The sequence below is a fragment of the Hydra viridissima genome, unplaced genomic scaffold (assembly GCF_058129835.1).
Source record: "Hydra viridissima isolate aposymbiotic clone 2 unplaced genomic scaffold, HvirCarnegie_v1 scaffold_11, whole genome shotgun sequence".
Lineage (NCBI taxonomy): Eukaryota > Metazoa > Cnidaria > Hydrozoa > Anthoathecata > Hydridae > Hydra > Hydra viridissima.
Genome location: NW_028324310.1, coordinates 11,635 through 29,728, shown reverse-complemented (window position 1 = coordinate 29,728; position 18,094 = coordinate 11,635). Strand labels below are relative to the sequence as shown.

Here is an 18,094-nt window from a genome sequence, read left to right as displayed (position 1 = left end):
ATTACCCTTTGACTAAATTATTTACAAGATTTAGTTATAGAAGTGTTAAACGTTTAGATAATATTACGCATATAAGATCAATGTGCCCCAAGTCGGAGATCATAGTACCCCATTGTTTGGGGTACATTGATCTTTTGAGAGGGTTGTTTAAAAGTTAAAATTATTCATGTTTATCATTTTTTTAAATCAAAATATTTATATATTCCAAAAGCCAGATAGTTCTACATGTGTTTCGTAGTTAATAAGTTTTTACATCTCTTTCAGGTTCTGCGCAATTTTCAAAACACTGCTACGGCGATCAATGCGCCCCCATCTCCCCTAACTAACTAAAAAAAGAACGAATTTATTAACTGTCAGTGTTTATTTGAGTCCAAGGTAAGTTAGACAGTGATGCAAGTTTTGTTCATCTCAGCTTCTTTGTTACATTTAACTGCAAGGCCATCAAAAATGAAGGTTTAAGTGCACCCAGTATGAATATGTTTTTCTAAATTCAAAACATCATTGACTAGCCTAACTTTCTTAGGAGGTTTTAAGATGTTTTCTTCAAACCATAATATGCTTCAGATTTGCAAAAGTCAAATAGATGTCAAAACTTATTTAACAGACAACTAAATCCATAAATGTTGCTTTATACTAAACTTTTTAATTTGTTTAAAAAAAGCACATGGTTTACCTATGGGCAATATATTCAATCCTGGATAGTTTGAGCTTTTATTACCGTAGTTGATTCGTAATTCGTAATATCGTAAGTTGATTCGCTTAATCGTAATTTGAATCAATTAAATTGAAATACATGTGCTCTAAAAAAGTTACTTAAGGTGACTAAATATTGTCACCATATGGTCAATCCAGGAATATTTTTTCCTAAAGGCAACTAAAAGATATAGAAAAACGTTAAGGCGACGGCAAAATTATATATTTCAATTATATTTTCCGAGGAAAAGAAAAGTATGAAACCAATTTAAAATAATGCTCATGTAATGCCTAGCGAAGTTCTTGCGATTGTTCACGTAACATAATTTTAGAAATTTTTGAAGATTAACCTTAAAGTAGTAAAGTATATACTGTCGCCTTAAGGTGCATCTAGTGTTATATATATATATATATATATATATATATATATATATATATATATATATATATATATATATATATATATATATATATATATATATATATACCTCTAATATATACATATATATGTATATATAAACGTAAGGTCAACGCCCGCTGTTTGTTATTGAACGTTTGATATGAACGTTCAAAAGCTGTAAAAATAACGTTCGCATAACGTTTGCAGTGAACGTCTAACGTCATGACAACGTTTCTTGAACGTTAATTGTTAGCTGGGTAGAATCACACCTGCAGTTAAAATTAAACGTATATTTAATCAGGGTATATTAGTTTACAATAGAGATTCCGTGTGATTCTTTAATTTAAAGTAATGTACACTGGGGGAAATGTTGAGCCGGTTATGATGACTGTAACAATCACTTTAAAAAAATTCCGCTGCCGTGCTACTCTTCAGTTTTAAGTAAAGTTACTGGATTAGTTTTTCTTTTAATATCTTTAAATTATCTTCATGAAATAAATTACAGGTAACATCTTACAAATGGGGAGGATAAAAAAAGAACAAACCTTGAGAGCTGCAGTTTTTAACGATAACTAGAGATACTTTAAATTAATGACGGCCGTTATCTACATGCATTAGCGAACATATTTGGAATTCAAAAACAGTGTGCTGCAGTTTTTAAAGTCTCGGTTTTAGAAAGTACTTATCATTTGTCTTACAACAAATTAGTTTCACAAAGAATTAAATTCTTATGCGATGATTTAAATTTATACCTTAATGCGGGATCATTTGATAATGACATTAGTTTATCCTTTTTGTTCCTTTCAGGGAGTTATTAATTTTTAATGTAGATTTCCTCTACCGATTGAAAAAGGTAATTAAATATTATGTTTTGAATACGAAAGATTTGATTAATGAAGTTTCGAGTTTTACGGACTAGTTAAGGTATAAGACCCCTCAAAAATCTTTTTAAAAAATTTTTTTTTTATGTAATTTTGGCACGAAATTTATTGCTGAACACGAATTTGGAAACCATTTTTAAAGATTTAAGTTAGTTCTTGAGATATTTAATATTTCCTTTGACTGGGTAGGTTTGGTCTGCTTAGAAACCCGAATAAGTAACGGGTTTTTAATAAGAATTTCGAGCTTTTTCATTACATTTTTTTTTATCTAATAAACGTTCTAAACAATGAGTAAGTCATGCAGAGTAAAACAAAGTACTAAAAGTAAAAAATCAGGAAGATTTCAAGGAAATAGATAAACCAGAAATTTGCTAAATGATACAATTTTGTCAGTAGCTTCTTTTATTAGTATTGAAAAAGACAATCTTTGTTCTAGCACTTTGTTGAATTTATCTGTATCGGTATCTTTATCTTTATCTGTATTTATCTGTATCGTGGCTCTGCACTTGGTATGTAAGTGATTGGTGCACAAAGAATGTTTAGTCGTTCGATCTAACAAATTTAACAAATGCTATAATTAACCGTCTACAAAACTACTATGGAATTGCTGTTGTAAAATGTAAATGATTTAGAAGGCAAATGTAAATGATTTAGAAGGTATGAAAAAGGGCTATATTTGCAACGTTGTAATATGTATCTGCAGCTGAAAATAATTGGCATGATTATTGCCCTGATGGTATCAATAGCTGGTGTCGTTATAATCAGGACAAAGCTAATAAAACCTCTGCCTACAAACAAGGCATAGGCCTTTTACTCTCAGTTGTCAGCCATTTAAAACCTATTTATTTCAATCTATCTCAAGAAGAACTTTTTAAAAAATGCCTTCATGGTAGTACCCAAAACCAAAATGAAAGTTTTAATGGGATGATATGGCAGCGCATACCCAAAACAAAGTATGTTTCTTTAACACAGTTGGAGTTCAGAGTTTATGACGGTGTTTCAAATTTAATATTAGAAGAAATGCAAGTGTTCTTTTATTTGAAAAGTTGAATGTGATTCCAGGAATATATACTTTTCAAGGTTGTTCAATCATGAACAAAAAGCGTCTAATTTTTGTTGAGTATCAAAATCGAACAACATCAAAAAAGCAACGAAAAGTAATTCGTGGATGCAAAAAAAAAAAAAAAAAGAGAAGATGCAGATAATGACCAAGAAAGTAGTCTATATGATCCTGGTTCATGTTCTTATAAGTAACTGTTTTTAAACTGACATTTTCATTGAAAATTTTAGGTGCAATTATAAATGTTATATTTAAATGCGTTTTTCTCAATATCTCAGTTTTTGACCTCCCGACCATCCTATTTCATTAATGGCATGTTCAATTTGCATGAAACTTTCAGCAAATATTTGTTGGATCTAGTTTTACAATTGGAACTAAAAGTTTTGCAATGTTGTAAAACGTTTTTTATTTATACAAGCTTGACCTTAAATTTTTTTTTTTTTTTAATGCACCATTTTAAAAATTTCAGTGTAACTAAAATATTAATTTTTTTAAAATAGTTTTAGTAAAGTTTGTAGATAAACATGTTATTAACCTTTTGCCAAAATTTCACACCCTAAATGCTTTCAGTAACTGATATAGTATGGCTGGGGTGGCACAAACATTTTGGAATGTTGACTATTTTAATTGGTAACCATGAAACTAATAAAATTATTTTTTATTTTTTTAAATGTTGTTACCTAGTTCTTTCTCAGAATGAAGTTGGTTTTTTCTTAAAAGAGTTATTTTAGTTAAAAAAGTTTCGAGGGGTCTTATACCTTAAAACGTTATAGATTCAAGTGGTATAGCAGTTTTTCGAAATTACAACACAAGGTAAAAACGCTCCAGAAAACAACGAACTTTAAAAGAACATTCTGTCTTTCTTTTATTGTCAATAATAAAAAAACTGCTTATAAATTTAATGAAAGTTCAGTTTTTTCTACTGAAAAATTTACTAAAACGACTACTACAAGAATTTCTGCAAAATCCATTTACTTGTCGCCCACCATAACAAAGTATTTTTGATTAATATAGTTCCAAATCTACTTGAAGAACACACAGAGTTAAACCTTCTTAAAAATATGTCAAGTAAAAACTTTATGTATGTAGGTGTATCAAAGCTCTGTTGTTATGACTATAATTTAATTCTGAGTGAAAAGTTGAAGCACATTAAACCGTGTGTTCAGTAAACCAAAGTCATTCTAAATCAACTTCTGTTAAAAATCAGAAGATTATAAATAGAACTGTGAACTATAATCAGATGATACAACTTTGCCAGTGGCTTCTTTTATTAGTATTGAAAAAGACAATCTTTCTTCTAGCACTTTGTTGAATTTATCTGTATCGGTATCTTTATCTTTACCTGTATTTATGTGTATCGTGGCTCTGCTCTTGGTATGGAAGTGATTGGTATGGAATGATCTAATCTTTAAGAAAATTAAAACCAAAAGCTTTTTATTTCAGTCAGATTTTTTCTAGAGCTATAGTTGTGAATCCTCTTTTTTATTGTCATTAGTAAGTGCGTTTTGTAGATCTTGAAATAAACTATATTTTGTTGTTTTAAGAGAAACAAATCTATAATTTTCAGATAAAACAGGATTCAAACTTCTTTGTTACCAAATTTGAGCTTTGCAAAGTTACTACAAGCACTTTATAAGGGTTGTGGTAAACGGACAAAATTCCGGCGCTATCTCTCCCTCATTTTTCAGTCAAAATCTTACAAACTTTAAGTTTAGAGATTTTTTTAAAAAAATTACAGCTTTTCCTAACTTACATCTTTACACTTTTGTGCCAAATTTCAGAGAATTTGGTGGTGTAGGGTGCAACGCCTTGTTTTTTGAAAAATTTTTACACATTGGTGAAATATATCCTGGCTCGCTGATCTCAAAATATAACTGGAAGCGTATACGTCAAATTTTTTGAAGCCAGCTTTGGCGTTTAAAATTGGCGGTGGAATTATCGAACGGTCATTTAAACACTAGGAAACTGATGACAATCAAGTCTTATATTTTATGTTTGTATTTTGATTAGTGCATAAGTTTCAAATAAAAATCTATTTTTTTGTTTGACGTAACATTTTTTTCTTAAATATAACTTAATATAACGTACTTACATAAATTTATATTTTTTTGCCAGCCTAATGACATCTTAACAACGTCTCAGACTGGTTTCTAAATGCCATCTAAAAGAAATCACAATATTGACCTCTTTTAGAGGTCTGAATTCAGATATGTTTGAGACATTTCATATCAATTATCTGTGAGACATCTGCATATTAGATGTCTTCAAACACCTCAAACTAGCAATCTAAAAAAAGACGGCTACTACTTTAACACCTTATAGACATCTGAACTCAGATGTATTAGAGGCATCTCAAACTAGTAGTTTGTGAGACTACTACCTACTTTACACTTCCGTGTTCCCAGCTAACACAAAACGTTCGACGAACGTTAGAAACGTTCGGGTACGTTCTAAGAACGTTTCGTAAAAGTTCTGGATGAATATTCACAAAACATTATTTTAGCGTCAGTCTGTCGTTAGTTTGGTATAAGTTAAAAACTGTAAAAGTCCGTATAAACTAAACTTGCCAAGTTGCATTTCAAAAAAACTTTCGTAAGTTTTTGCGTAAGTTCAGCCCTAAACTATCGGTATTCACCAAACTAAAATGGGTTGACCAAACTTTTTAAAAAATAGTTCAGCTCAATTTGCGCAAGAAAAGTTTAGTTTGCTATGAGCTGCCTTAACTCTGGTGTAACTTTAAAATAACTAAATGATGAGAATTGCATAACATTATTATGATGTATATGTAGTTCTAATGTCAGATGATCTTAACATATATAAATTACATATATTATAATAAGGGTTACCAATAATCTTAGATGTTAATAAAAAAATAACTGCATCATAATGATATCCATCTAGTCGGCGTGACGTCACGTCGAATTCCGAAATAATATAACCATCTTGAATGGAGGGAAAACAAACACAAATATCAAATAGCGTTTTAACTGTTTTTTATGACAAAAAGATGCTAAGGAGTTGTTGTGTTGTAGGTTGCACAACTAATTGTAAAAAAGATAAAGAACTTAAGTTTTATCGCATTCCTAAGAATAAAAACGGTTAGAAAAAGATGGTTAAATGCGATAAACCGCATTTAACCATTTTCTGTTAACTGCAGATAGCACATCGTCGAGGAAACTGTGGTCTCCTAAATCTTCGAATGTTTATGTTTAAATTTCAATAAATACTACTTTTTTAAACATTTTAGGTAAAAGAGAACTCTTTGAGAAACATCCCGACTCAGCTCCTTCAATTTTTCTCCTCAAAAAAATGTCAATAATAACATAATTAACCGAGTCAATAGGAGGATAAATAGAAAAAGTGAATATTATTGTCTGCTTTGTTGTCCCTTTTTTAAATTACTTTGACATTGTTGAACTTTTAAATTTTTTTTCAGAAATGCGTGTTTCTGCATGCAAAAAGTTAAAACTATTTTCTCAATCATTAAGTGACGAAGTTGATTTTGTCGTTGAAAAAAAGAGGATAATAAATGAAGTTAAGTGAAAAAATGAATTATTTAATTTTGTTATTTATGATTTAAATTGTTGTATATAACCAATAATGATATTGATTGTCATTTATAGTAGAGGTTGTAAATGTTTTAAAACTAATCCAATAAATTTTCATAAAATAAAGAAGTTTATTTTATATTTAAAGGAAAATGATATTCAAGTTAATACTGAAGGGTGTTTGCAACAATCTGATGTCATTGCTCCTGTATGTTACAAAAATGTTTTAGAAGAATCTTCCAGTTATAGTCATGGTATAAAGTAATTTTTATTTAATTTTTTTTTTCTTTTTTACATTTTGGATAGTTGTAGGGTAGGGTGGGGCAAGATGAGCCGTGGGTTAGAACTCTTTTTTGCTTTCATGGAATAATAATGTTTTATTCCTCTATTATACCATTGGTAAAGTTAAAACAGTATCGTGGAACAAAAAATGTTTTTAATATCGCTGTTAGTTGATGTTTAAATCGGTTTATAACTTTTTTGGAGTATTTTGTTTGTAAGTTGCTTCTAAATTCGAATGTTTATTGGCAGTACTTAAGCGATTAAGGTAAGAAACGTGTTGTTTTATAGAGAATTTATCCCACAATAATATATAGTAAAAAAGGTTTATAACTGAGCAATTAATTTAATTTTATTTGTATTAAACTTGCACTCACTACAGATGAGGCAAGATGTCATCGGTTACGTGGGGTAAGATGCTCTCAAAGGGCTTCTTGTGTCGTAGTTTTACGGAATTTCTACCATTTTTAAAATGTGTTTCGAACATAATAGCGTTTCATAATTTAGTTATTGACAATGTTTATATGTTGGTTTATGTGTTGACAACTATTATGCATATTTATAAATAGCTTTTTAAAATAATTTTATATATAATATAAATGTTATAATATATATGCTAAGTAAAATGAAGCTGTATCACATGCAGTTGCTGCAATTCAATGCATATTTGTAAAAATTTTACAAATATTTTCATTTGCATTCAGCTGAATGAAGTTGTATTACATTCAATTAGTTATCAGCAATTGAATGTAATACAACTTCATGTATTATTACATGCGTGTAATAAAATTTTTACTAAAAGGAGCTGTGTTTAGCTTGCAACATCATATTATTAATAATTGCAACATCGTGTTATCATTAATAATTTTGAGTAATTTTGTATGTACATGTAAATTTAGTAAGTTCTTATTTAACTCAAAGAGGGTTAATTTATGGATGTTATGTAATGTATAAAGTAATAATGTATTTAATAATTATATAATACTGTGTATGTGTTTGTATGTTCATATTATTAAAATTTTAAGGTTTTAATATTTCTTTAGATGCATATTTAAATATTATAAATAATGGTGAGAAATTATGTGCGAATAACACAGAGAGGAGCAACAAATGATAGAATAAAGTCAGCATTTTATGCAACGAAGTTGGGCTGCAGTCTAAAGAATATTGCATCAGAATTTAGTATTAACAAAAAAACATTACAGCGTCATCGAGATGGAAAAGTAAAAATAGCTGGTGGTTTGTCTCTGTGTGGAAAATCTCCTGTTTTTAGTAAAGAATTTGAATTAAAGATTATTACACAAGTTCAGATTCTGGAAAGAGCGTTATTAGGCTTGGCAACAATAGATGTGCGTCGCCTGGCTTATGATTTTGCTAAACAAATGGGAATTGATAATCCTTTTAATAAAAAGTCAAAAAATGGCTGGAGTGGATTGGCTGCGAGGATTCAAGCCACCAGTATAAGCAGAGCCATTGGCTTCAATAAACCAAAAGTAAATCAGTTTTTTTCAGTATACAAGTCCTTATTGAGGAATATAAGTTTTCAGCGAAACAGCTCTGGAATATGGATGAAACTGGAATCACAAATGTCCTTAACCCAGGAAAAATAAATGCAATGAAAGACAAACGACAAGTTTCAAAAATGACTAGTGGAGAGAGAGGTGCTACTGTGACAGTTGTGTGTGCAATGAGTGTAAGTGGCGCTTATGCCCCACCATTACTTATAATTCCCCGTAAGCGAATGACTGATAGGCTGGCTGTTGGTGCACGTTCAGGCTCAATTATTAGAGTTAGCTCTAGTGGATGGACTGATTCATCTTTATTCATTGAATGATTAATACATTTTGCTGCTGTAACTCATGCATCTAAAACTAATGATCAATTAATTGTACTTGATGGTCATCACAGTCACAAAACACTTGAGGCCATTAACTTTTGTCGTGACAATGGGATCCATCTCATAACTCTTCCACCTCATTGTACACACAAGATGCAACCTTTAGATCGTACATTTTTTAAACTATTGAAAGTTGGCTACAATACAGCAGCAAGCAACTAGATGTTATCACATCAGGGGCGTAGAATTTCATTTTTTGACATGGCAGGTATTTTTGCAACTGCCTAAAACTTTACTGCAAACATTGACAAAGCAATCTATGGGTTTAGATGTTCTGGTTTATACCCAATAAATGACCTTATTTTTAACGATGAAGCCTTTAATGCAGCTTTGCTCACTATTGAAGCTGAGCCATTGGAAATCTGTCAGCAATCTAGTGAATTGTCTAATATGCCTTTTGTTGCACCTAAACAGTTGCCAAATGTCACAAGCACAACATTTACTGCTGCAAAATTGAAGGCTGTTGATGATGCAGTTTTGCCAATTGGCCTTAAGTCTCCCTAAAAAATTTTGGAAAAGATTTCTCCACGTCCCAAAATTCCTATATTAAGACAACGAAATAGAAAGACAGAGTCAGCTGAAAACCTACTTCTTCACCTTTCAAGAAGCGAGTAGAAGCGCATGAAAGCAATGTAAAAGAAAAGCAACAAGCAGTCATTTTGCGTAAAAAAAAAGCTGCACTTAAGGTGATTAAGTAAAAAATGAAATCAATAAACTTGAAGACAAAAAAGGTAAAGAAGTCTGAAAAGCAGAAAGCAGAAAGACCTAATGGAATAAAGAAACAAATGAAAAGGAAGAAAGATATGGTTTCTGACTCTTAAAGTTTTATCACTGATACAACTCTATGCACCATATGCTTTTGTCCATACGATAATTAGACACAATGTACTAAATGCACATCTTGGTACCACTTTTCATGTGGTCCAGAAGATTCAGACTTATGCTACTACTGTGAATCATAATCATGTATATGTTATTTGAACATTTATTTTAGTGATATAAATTAAAAAGAAGCTATTTATCTTCAAGACAATTGCTTAGAATAATTAAAGTGTTTGTATTTCAGTTATTTTAATAAAATACAAAGAGCTTTTACAAAAAACTATTAATAGCTTTTATTTTAACCGATAGTTATTTTTAACAACTGTTTTAAAGGTTTGAGGCAAGATGCACTCCTTAGAGCATCTTGCCCCACGGCTGGGGCAAGATGTCTCCTTGCACAATTATTAGTGTTTTTAAATTTAAAATATCACGAGTAATAAAGTGGTTATTTTATCTCACCAATGTCATCTTTTATAAGTAAACTTTGATATTAGAAAGAAAAACTACTTGAAAATGTAAAAGCATTTGTTATATACGCTAAAGTTTGTTAAGGGGGGGGGGGCATCTCGCCCCACCCTACCCTATAGATTTTTGAAATATATTTTTCTAGACATTTTTAATTTAGAACAATGTTCCAGCATTGATCAAGGTATTAGTATAACTTAAAATTATAAACAAGGCATAGTATAAACAAGGTATTAGTATAACTTAAAATTAATTTTTCTTTTTTGATTTTTAATTTTGTTTACTTTTTGCTATTATCTTTTATTTGCAAAAGTTGTAAAAATATTTTAAATATTTTTCAGAATTCAGTGTTCCTTTATTTAATGAAGATGTTCCAGCCCAAGATACTAGTAAGAGTTATGTAGAAGGTATTGCTTATTTAAAAATTATTTAAATATTAAATATAAGTATACAAAATACTATATGTATTTTTTTTTATTTTAAATAAAAGGGTGTTGCTGGAAACATCGATATTTAGCAAAGTTAAACTAAAAGTCATTTGAATTCGGAAAACCTTTAATTGAGAAATCTGAAATTGATATTGGAAGACATGTGACAACTTCGGAAAAACAACAATTATACACTGAAATAAATAAGCTTCCATTAGAAAGAGATTTATTTATGTGAAAGTGGTTGTTGATAGAAGATAGCAACTGCAGTTTAGGAATAAATAAAATTCGAGCCAATCCTGATAAGTGCAATATGCTTACTGGAGTTAGTCTTCCAGTATTAGAAAAGCTGTTTTGTTTCCTATGCAAAGGAGCTCAAGAAAATTTGATAAAAAAATTGGATTCGGCAAATCAAATTGCTTTCTGCTAAGTAAAGTTAAAACACAACATTAACTTTGACATGTAATCATTTATGTTTGGCTTTAAAAAAAGTACTGCATTGGATAACTTTTGGAAATGGATTGACATTAGGTATGTAAAATTGAAATTTTTAATAAAAATGCAAGATCGAGATAATATATATGAAACAATGCCTCCTGTTTTCAAGAAAAAATTCCCAAGACTAACATCAATTATTTTTTTTGAGATTTTTGTGGAATCACCATCATCTCTTGTGGCAAGTGCTCAATTTTACAGCCAATATAAAAAATATATAAGATTAAATGTCTTATCTCATGCACACCTCTTAGAGCAATTAACTTTGTTTCAAAATGTTATGGTGGGAGAGCTTCAGATAATCAAATAACTCGAAAATCAGAGTTTACATCTAGCAAGTTTCATGTGCCAGGTGATCAAATTTTATCAGATATAGGCTTTACTTTATAAAGCGATTTTGCTGTTGGAAGTTGCTCTTTGTTAATTAATCCAGCCTTTACAAAGGTAAAGCATAAATCTCTGCTTCAGAAATTGTGTTCAATAAAGATGTTTTATCCTAACTTTTCTTAACACGGCTGTTTTCATAGCCCCATATCTCAACAAAAGCATTATTTGACGTAGAGAATTGTTTACATTAAATAAGTAAGGCCGACGTGAAGGATGAAGAGAGGAGGGTAGGACAAACGGTGTGTTGTTAGGGATTATCTTTTTCCGGATATTGCCGGAATTCCGGATATTTCTTTCAACTTTTAGTTTTTCCGCATATCCAAAACGTTTTCCATAGTCTTGAGTCCTTAATACAAGAGTGGGTGGGAATAGTATAAAAAGTAAATAAAAGTATAAAAATAAATTTATTATTTAATGTAAAACTGCAAATCAGATTGTTCAAATTTGCAGCTTTATATTTCTAGGTATGGTAAAATATTGGTCATACCAATAAGCAATCTGATTTCAATAAAGTCTTAATATTGCTTTAAATATTTTTAGGAATTGAGTGTGGTGTTTGACTTCCCCAAAAAAGTATAAAAAGTCTTTGTAAATGTTTCCGTACGGTTTATAGGGTCAAAAATTTAATAATCTATAAACACAATTTTTCAGTAAATTAATCGGTTCGTACAATTTCAGTAGAGGTGAACTTCAAGATTACACTGATTTTACAGTTTTACGAAGCTTTATGTTTTAGAGAAGATCTTACTCTCATTTTACATCTCACACTTAACATTTAGTTTGTCAAAAATAGATAAAAATCAGTTTGAAAAGATAAAAAACATGCGGAGAAATGAACATTAAATACGGTAAAGTCTTGTTTTAACGTAAAATACTGTTTAAAACAAAAAAAAACACGAAGCGGTACCCAGATCCGCAGTCAACTTCTTTTTATCAATCAGATAATAAAACTCTTTTACTGGATATTCCCCGCAATCTCAAAGTTAATTAATCCAGATAATTAAAGCTAATCTGTAATAGTTTTTTCGATATTGCATCATATGCCTTTATGTTTTTAAAAACTTGTGGCTATGAAAATAGCCGTTATTCAAAAGTTTGATAATCTTTATTTCAGCAAAATGATGCTTTTTTCATTTCATTTCTCAGCATTCGCACTGCTCCATTATTGCATTAGTTTCTAAAAAAATATTTAAAAAATGAAATAGTGAAAAAGTTTTTTTGCTTGCTAAAACTATAAAAAATATTTATATATAAATATTTATGAAATATTTTTGTTTGCAAACTTTTTCTTGTAATTACAGCTATTGCAATACCATATATTCAATCTTGGCACTAATTTTAAAGATATACATTTAAGATGAAACTAGTTACCACATGAATCACAGCCTACGATTTTATCGCCATTTTCTGACCTTTTAGATTTACAAATAAAAAACACACTGTCATTTTAATTGATAGTTTCATTTGGTATTAAGGCAACTTCATTCCTGATTCAAATTCTCTTGTTACTAATTCCCTGAAAATAAGCATATTCCAAAAACTATCACATGAAACACAGATTCGATAAAACTGCTGTTTGGTTCATTACGTAAAACTATAAACTCACTGGATGTCCACACCATAAAATCACAATAACTAATTCCAGTAACTCTCATTTCAAGCTGAACCTGGAAAAAATATTTGTGCTGTTTTTTTAAAAAATATCTCCCATCTACATTTACACCAACATAAAAAACATCTTTCAATATTTCTTCTTTCAAAGATTTATCTTTTAAAATATAAGGACATTTAATTTCCAAAGCACAATGCCTACAACTAGTGCAATAAACAGAAGCACATCAGGAGATGCTGCATACCATGGTTTTTCATAGTCTATACAAAGTCCTAATTTTTCAACTTTCAAATTTTGATGGACAACAATCTTAGAAAGTGGCACTGAATTATGAGATTTATTGTAGTCTGAATAAATTTGTGCGAAAAAGTCAATGCATTTATCTCATTTTCTCGTCCCCAAAATATTGGAGGACTTTTTATAATTACATTCTTTTCAAAACAAATATTAAAAACTAATGATTTAGGTGGTGTATCAACTCTAGCAAAATAAACTTGATACAAAGTAGAACCAGTTAATCGGCCTACTCGTACCTGATACCAAGAATCATACAATGATTGATTTCGAGTTGCTTCTTCAACATAGACAATGTCATTAGAATTGATTTTTAAAACTTTTCTTTTCTCATCATAATAGGAACTTAACTGCTCTTTATCTAGAGATTTATAGTTTTCGATGAAAAAATTTCTAAGAGATAGTAGCAATTTTGCCACGAAAATAGATTCTAGGTGAATAAATTAATCTTTATAATTTTTGAACAAATGAAGAGCAGCTGTTTTGGGCTGTACACTTTGCAAATCACATTTTTTTCAATATTGGTTGGAGAAACAGGCATTTTACTTATTCTTTTTCTCTTTAGTTTTTCTTTAGCAGCATCAGAATATAAACTGAAAGATGAAACTGGAGAACCAACAATATTTTTAATAAATGTTTGATTCGATTGACATGGTGAATCAGTTGGTGTGGACAATATCATTCCAATGCGAACAACAATTTTTTATAACATTGCAGCTACATGTGAGTATGTTTCACTAAGGCTGTAAAAAAAAATTAACTATAGATGTAAATAAAATAAAAACATGTTTGAACAATACCATCGCATTTGAAAAATTAAAAAAAAAGTTCACAAAACAAGAGTTTTTAAGTGTTAAGTTATCATACTCAAATGCTCAACAGATACTTACCCAGCCTTACAATTATAGTGAGCAGTCACTGCATTACCAAGTATATCAATAGCTATCCAAAACTTATGATTAGGAGATGTGATTCTATATGAAGGTCGAACATCACATTTTAAGATCATGATATGTTGACTTACTTTCATGTGAGCAACATTTTTTACCCAACCTTCTTGAAAGTACTTCCAAGCCTCTAATGACTTGTAATTCTCCATAGCTTCTGGAGAAAAGATGCCTAAACAATTTTAAAACTTAGAAACAAGTGTAAGCAAACATAAATATTCAGAAAGAAAAAAAAATATTCACAAAACAAACATAAATATTTACAACACCAGCCAATCAAACTAACAGATATTAGAATTGAATTTTAATCAGATATGATTATGATAGCTTAAAGAAGGCCATTGACTCGGATTTTCAGTTCAAGAATCAGCTGGATACTTATATGGACACTTGTCCAATACTAAAATATAAATGCTGTTCAATCCTCCTTTTTTTTTTTCTTTTCTTCAAAATAATTGAAAGACATAATAACTTTACGAGCGTTTTTTTATCTTTACGTATAAGATATAATAATTTGTTTTCGCTCATCTTAATATAAATAGTACAGAAACGTTTAATGTTTAATGCTCAACGTCGTTTCGTCATTAGTTACTAGGCTTTGAAAGAACGCTTGCTCAAAATGCACGCGGCCATTGGAGAAATATCCATGAAGCGAGTTAAAACTTTTTTCCTCTTGGAATTTAATTATTTGTTTAGATATATTACATAAAGAATCATATTAAGATAAATTATGATCGTTAAGATCGAATTATAATTGAAGTAAGTATATGAAATAGTTATATATACATTTTTATTAGATAAAGTAGAAAGGATTTAAAGTAGAAAAGATTTTAATTTTTTAAATCGTTTATATTTTGTTTGTTTTAGTTTTTCTTTTAGCAGTTTTATTTTTATTATTTTATTTTTTAGAAGGAAAATAAGGGTATGGATGTTATTTAAAGTTATACTAATGCTATTTCCATAAAATGGTTATTACTACTTTGAGATATCTGTGATGCTATTAACTACTTTTGTTCTTTTTTAGAAAATTTAAAAAAATAAGTTAAAATTTTGTGCCAACACTGACATTGCATGTCACATGTTATTGTATGTAACGGTTAAATTTTGTTATGAAGATTAAAGTTCTTATGAAAAAAAAAAGGAAGGTAAAGAGTATCGTTTGTAAATATATACTTTGTTTACTTTGAATCTTTTTAAATTTTCTCAAATCATTTTTCAAATTTTTGTTTGCACACGTTTATTGTTTGCATATATGCTTTTTTGATATGTATGTGTATGTAGTAATAAGTGCTGTATGGTTGTTTTATCAATGTGTTTTTATTATAATGTAAAGTGTTTTTTTATTGTTTGTGTATGTGTTAATATGTGTTAAATAATTGTTTTAAAAATGTGTTTAAATATATATATATAAGGTATATATTTAACCTTATATACTTATTTAAACACATTTATTGTGTTAATAGTTGGTACATATGTGTTTTCAAAGTGCTGTGACTTGGTAAACGTGTAGATCAAGATTTGTCAACTTTGCCAGCTAAGTGATGTACTTTTAACAGAGGGTTAAACGATGATGTTTAGTGTCAAACTGTTACTGCTTTAGGTCTAGCTGTTTTCAAGCCTTTATTATTAAAGATTATTCTAAAAATACATAATAATGTATTTTAATAACATTTTGTGTAATGTTGTTACTTATGTTTTGTTATATTTGAATGTTATCTTACTTAAGTTATATTATATACATATTATATTGACTTATGGTGTGTGCTATTGTTGTGTGTTGTTGCTGTGATGTTTTTTAGTTATCTTTTGAGTTAATAGACATTTGGCTTATCTTTATGTTGGTGTCTATTATTAAAAATGGTAAATAGGTATTTTTTATTAAAAGTCACTGCTTTTAATCATTCACTAAAAGCCAATACAAATTATTTTGTCATATATAAAAATTGTTTTATCTCAATTTGATTTTTTGTCTTTAGCGCTGTTTACTACATTTTGCTATAAATATTTTTGAATCATGATGTTCCAGCATAAATTGCTATAATCGCTATAAGTCGCTATAATCTCCCTTCACATAATGAAGTTGCAGTTGTATTTGTTGGTGAAGATGGTGCACCACCTGCTTCCAGGGAAGTTGTTATTTACCCAAGAGGTCATCCTCTACCCAATAGCTCATTCAGCAATATGCTATTGATGCGTTTGTTAAAATTGAAGGCAAACGCCTTGCTTTCATCAGAAATAACCAAAACAAACTGAGTAGCAAGCAGTATAATGTCTTACATGAACATGTAAACAAATAAATGCAATTGGTTGGTTGTTAAAAGATATTTGCAACAACAATTTTCCGTTCGGAAGAAAAACTATTCTTTTTGGTGGTGACATTAGGCAAATTCTGCCTGTTGTGAAAAGAGGACAACCACCTGAAATAGTGAATTGTGTATAAAATGTTCTTTTTATTGGCAATGGGTGCAGAAGTTTGCATTAACTGAAAATATGAGAGTACAAGATGGGGAAGGTGAGTTTTCCCAATGGCTACTAAAACTTGGGAATGGAACAATACCTGTCAAAAAGGAGGATCCTTTTAAACGATGCATTGAAATACCAAATCAGTGAATTATTAGAGAAAATGAATAATTGTTGAAAAGATTTTTGGAGATGTTGATCAAAATGATTATTCTAAACGCTTGATTTTAACTTCAACTAATGTTTATTCATTATCAATCAATGAAGAAGTGCTTGAATGTCTGCCGGGTGAGGTCAATATTTATTTAAGTGCTGATCAAATTGATACTGATGACCTTAATGAAAGAAATAACTTTCCTGTTGAGTTTTTGAACCGCTTAACACCTACAGGTATGCCACCTCATTGTTTAAAATTAAAAATTGGTTGTGTAATTTCCTACTTAGAAACTTAGATCTCAAAGCTGGGTTATGCAATGGCAGTCAAATGAAAGTTTGTGCTCTTCAAAATAATTATATTGATGCAGAGGTTTTGACAGGTGTTTCTGGTGGTAAAAGGGTTTTTGTTCCTCTAATTTAGTTGGCTCCATCAGATTCTAATTTACCTTTTGTTCTGAAACGTCGTCAGTTTCCTGTCAGATTGGTTTATTCAATGACAATTATCAAAAGTCAAGGTCAAACATTTGATAGAGTTGGGTTATATCTCAAAAAACCGTGTTTTTCTCGTAATCAACTATATGTTGCATGTTCAAGAACTAGAGCATTTAATAGTTTGTTTTTCAAAATTGATAAACATCTCAAACACAAATGTTTTATTTTCTAATGTTCTTCATTTATAATCTTTAGATTTTCATTTTGAAAATTTACTGTTTGTAGGTTGTGAGTACATTTTGTATGTATAAATTAAATAAATTTTTGTATGTATAAATTAAAAAAATATTAAAATAAAAAATTTATTTTAATATTTTTTTAATAGTTTTTGATAAATATATCTGTCATTTAATATTGTAATAAAATGTGTTTATATGTTTAAATTATGTTGTTTCCATGTTTTCAAAGTGGTGTGACTTGGCATTATGTTGTACAAAATTGATAACCTTGCCAGTCAAGCGATGTACTTATAGCAGAGGTCTGACTTGGCAGCATTTAGTGCCAGGGGGTGTTACTGCTTTAGAGCTAGGTGTTGTCTAGCCTTTTTTAATTATTCTGGAAACACATGTCTGTTAATGTTTAGCATAATGTGTATAAGAGAGTATGCAACCTTGATCTTTAAATCAAGGGTGTTTTCATGTCCTAAATTTGAAGTAATTGAATAACTAATATTGAATATAAAAACAAATATACTTTTATGTATTTATATGTTTAGTAAAAAGATAAATATAGTTAACTTTAAATTAGGTTTTGAATTTTGCCTTTCATATTTTAATTT

At 29.5% G+C, this 18,094-nt stretch overlaps 2 pseudogenes; one reads left to right on the top strand and one right to left on the bottom strand.

The window, feature by feature from the left end:
• LOC149881520 (uncharacterized) overlaps positions 1–17,370 on the top strand; it is a 55,721-nt pseudogene extending 38,351 nt beyond the window's left edge.
• On the bottom strand, positions 12,719–14,360 carry LOC149881521 (uncharacterized; annotated as a pseudogene).
• Positions 17,371–18,094: the final 724 nt, after the last annotated feature.